The sequence below is a fragment of the Rhinolophus sinicus genome, chromosome 17 (genome assembly GCF_057876585.1).
Source record: "Rhinolophus sinicus isolate RSI-liver-muscle chromosome 17, RSI-T2T, whole genome shotgun sequence".
Taxonomy (NCBI): domain Eukaryota; kingdom Metazoa; phylum Chordata; class Mammalia; order Chiroptera; family Rhinolophidae; genus Rhinolophus; species Rhinolophus sinicus.
Window position 1 is genome coordinate 83,013,248 of NC_142517.1, and position 3,816 is coordinate 83,017,063.

General features: G+C 34.6%; 1 pseudogene; it reads left to right on the plus strand.

Moving 5' to 3' along the window:
- The first annotated feature begins 304 nt into the window (after positions 1 to 304).
- On the plus strand, positions 305 to 951 carry LOC148754821 (small ribosomal subunit protein eS1 pseudogene; annotated as a pseudogene).
- The last annotated feature ends 2,865 nt before the right edge of the window (positions 952 to 3,816 follow it).

The following is a 3,816-nucleotide window of genomic DNA, read 5'->3' on the forward strand; positions in this document are numbered from 1 at the left end:
TGAGCAGCGCCATGGTGGTTGGCAAGGACAAGTGCCTTACAAAAGGTGGCATGAAGGGGGGTGGGGGGTGGGAGATGAGGGTAAGGGGGATCAAATATATGGTGATGGAAGGAGAACTGACTCTGAGTGGTGAACACACAATGGGATTTATAGATGATGTAATACAGAATTGTACACCTGAAATCTATGTAATTTTACTAACAATTGTCTCCCCAATAAATTTAAAAAAAATTATAGAAAAAAATAAAAGGAAGCAGTTGACCCATTTTCTAAGACAGATTGGTATGATGTGAAAGCACTGGCTATGTTCAATATAAGAAATACTCGGAAAATGCTGGTCATGAGAACTCAAGGAACCAAAATTTCCTCTGATGGTCTCAAGGGTCATGTTTTTAAACTGAGCCTAGCTGATCTGCAGAATAATTAAGTTGCATTTAGAAAATTCACGTTAATTACTGAGGATGTTCAGGGCAAAAACTGCCTGACTAATTTCCATGGTATGGATGTTACTCATGACAAAATGTGCTCCGTGGTAAAAACAATGGCAGACCATGATTGAATCTCATTTTGATGGCAAGACTACTGATGGTCATTTGCTTTGTCTATTCTCTGTTGATTCTACTGAAAAAATGCAACAATCAGATCCAGAAGACCTCTTATGCTCAGCATCAGCAGGTCTACTAAATCTGGAAGAAGATGATGGAAATCATGACGGGAGAGGTGCAGACAAATGACTTGAAAAAAGTGGTCAATAAATTGACTCCAGATAAAAGGGGAAAAGACATAGAAAAGGCATGCCAATCTATTTATCTGCTTCATGATGTCTTTGTTAGAAAAGACAAAATGCTGAAGAAACCCAAATTTGAACTGTGAAAACTCATGGTACTTAATGGTAAAGGTAGCCGTTTTGGAAAAGCTAATGGGGGTGAGACAGGTGCTAAAGTTGAATGAACTGATAGATATGACTCCTCAGTCTGAGAACCTGTGTAACATTCAGACTTTCCATGGTAACAAATAAAACTTGTTCATGATGTTTAAAAAGGTAATCTATTTGACAAATTCTATATGCTGTTCCATATACATACTTTACACTATAATGAAGTAATAGATTTTCTGGATTACTCTGAGGGTTAGGAAAGTCATTAAAACATTCTATAACAGATTTATTGGATAATTTAAAAACATTTTATTACAGGAATATACAATGATTGATTCCATGATTATGTATAAGAAAAATCCCATTTACAAAATGATAATATGAGAAAGGAAATGGTCAGTTGGAAGTAACAAAATTATATTTGATTTTATGAGCATTATATTGAAATTATTTGTCTTTAGGCTATATTAAGAGCATTAAGGTATTGGATCGAATTCTTGAAAACTACCCACTCTTTTTAATCTTTACGTGAATCACTCTGAATTTTAAAAACATGAACAATTTTAAATTTGGAATTTACAAGTACACTTCTCAGAATATTTCTACAATTTCAAAATCATTGAGGTGATTCTAAATTCCTCAAGCTTGTTCTGAAAATAATTGACATTTTCACAGACCATTGAATCAGATTAGTTATGCATTTTAATACACAGTAAACTCTTGTACACAAGGAATAGTAAATTAGAATTAGATTGGTTAACTAAAAGTATTGTATAATCCATAGATACATTATGATTTTTCAAAGAATTAGAATATAGTGAAATATATTTGACATAAAATCTATACTAATATAATCTGCCATTTCTGACTGTTATTTTGCTTCTCTGATGATACGATGTATATGGTATTGGTAAAAGACTAATATTTGTTAGAGCATAAATTTATTTAAAAAAACAAAACCATGGAGCCTATTAGCTACATTTTTTTACTCAGCAATGTCCATTGAAAAGTTATGTTTTGCAATTTTGTTGAGGCCATCAAATATGTTGAGATTTTCCTATTCCATTCTTCTTATACTCCTTATTGTCTATTCCTCAAGCCTCATATATTTCCAAGAATCTAACTCTCAGTCATGTCTTCACTTCCTGAATGAAATATGTGTGTGTACACACACACACACACACACACACACACACACACACACAAGGTCAGACAATTAAGTTGCGAACTTGTTGCAATGATGTCGCTAACCTTTTTCGATATCAGAGGGATCATTCATTATGAATTTGTACCAACTGGAAAAACAGCTAACTAAGTTTATTGTTTGGAAGTGCTGAAAAGGCTGCGTGAAAAAATTAGACAACCTGAACTTTCCGCGAACAATTCATGGCTCTTGCATCAAGACAATGCACCAGTTCACATGGTACTGTCTGTGAGAGAATTTTTAGCCAGTAAACAAATAACTGCATTGGAACACCCTCCCTACTCACCTAATTGAGCCCCCAAAGACTTCTTTCTTTACCCAAAGATAAAGAAAATATTGAAAGGAAGACATTTTGATGATATTCAGGACATCAAGGATAATATGACGATAGCTCTGATGGCCATTCCAGAAAAAAAGTTCCAAAATTGCTTTGAAGGGCAGACTAGGCGCTGGAGTCAGTGCATAGCTTCCCAAGGGGAGTACTTCGAAGGTGACCATAGTGATATTCAGCAATGTGGTATGTAGCAGTTTTTCTAGGATGAGATCGTGAACTTTTTCTAGGATGAGATCGTGAACTTAATTGTCAGGCTCTCTCTCTCTCTCTATCTCTGTCTCTCTCTCTATACACACACACACACACACACACACACAGAGGGTGCCATAAAAATGTATGCACATTTTAAGAAAGAAAAAACTATTAAAATTGTAATATATACCGATAAAAGAGGAATACAAGTCATGTGCATACATTTTTGACACCCTAGTATATATACATATACGTATATATAGACATATTTATATGTATATATATATATATACGTATATGTGTGAATTTCTACTCATCTTTACTTCCTTTTTTGTTTTATCCACTTTTAATAAATTTTCCCATTATCTCAAATCTATGATATTTGTATTATCCAACTCATTCCTTCATCAATTTTATCCTTCTTTCTCATGTCGCATGGCTTTTCCCCTCTATATTTCTCTGATTTCATGCTCTATAAATGCTTTCGACTGTCATCATTTTAAAAATAAAGATAAATCAATGTTTTCATTATTTATTTTCCTATCTGGTTAAATTCTTAGTTATACTTCTAGACTGCAGTATATTTTGAAAGAAAGCCTCCCTGGAATCGACACCATTCTTTAATTCCTGGACTCTCTTTTATGGGTCATTCTTGCTTCCTGACAAATACTGCTTTCTTACAGTTCACCTATGACTTACAGGTGGTCAAATTCAGTAGCCTATTTTCAAAGAAGAAAAGGACTAAGTAAAATCAGATGAAGCACCCACTTCTATAAACAACTTTTGTATTAGGTAGGTGGCCTTTGCTGCAGTTCTAAACAACTTAAACACATATAATACCTTAAACAACATAGAAGTTAGTATGTCATTCTTGTAAAGCCCAACATGAGCGTTCTTTGGTGTGTGGCTCTCCTCCAGGACATGAAACAGTGAATTAGTCATTTTCATCTTCATGCTGTACAGTTTTCAGCACATGGACCCAGTATCACTCTATTCATCTGTGTAAAGCCGGTGGAATGTGAAAAGCATGGGATATTATGTATGAGAGGTTTTATGGTCTGACCTGGAAGTGTGACCACTTTCATTTACACTGCATTGACTAGAATTTAGCCTTAACACATTTTATTGTAAAAGGAGGTGGGCAACGCAACCTAGCTGTGAACAGATAGAACAGAAAATGAATTTGATGAACATGTGCCAAATCCCCAC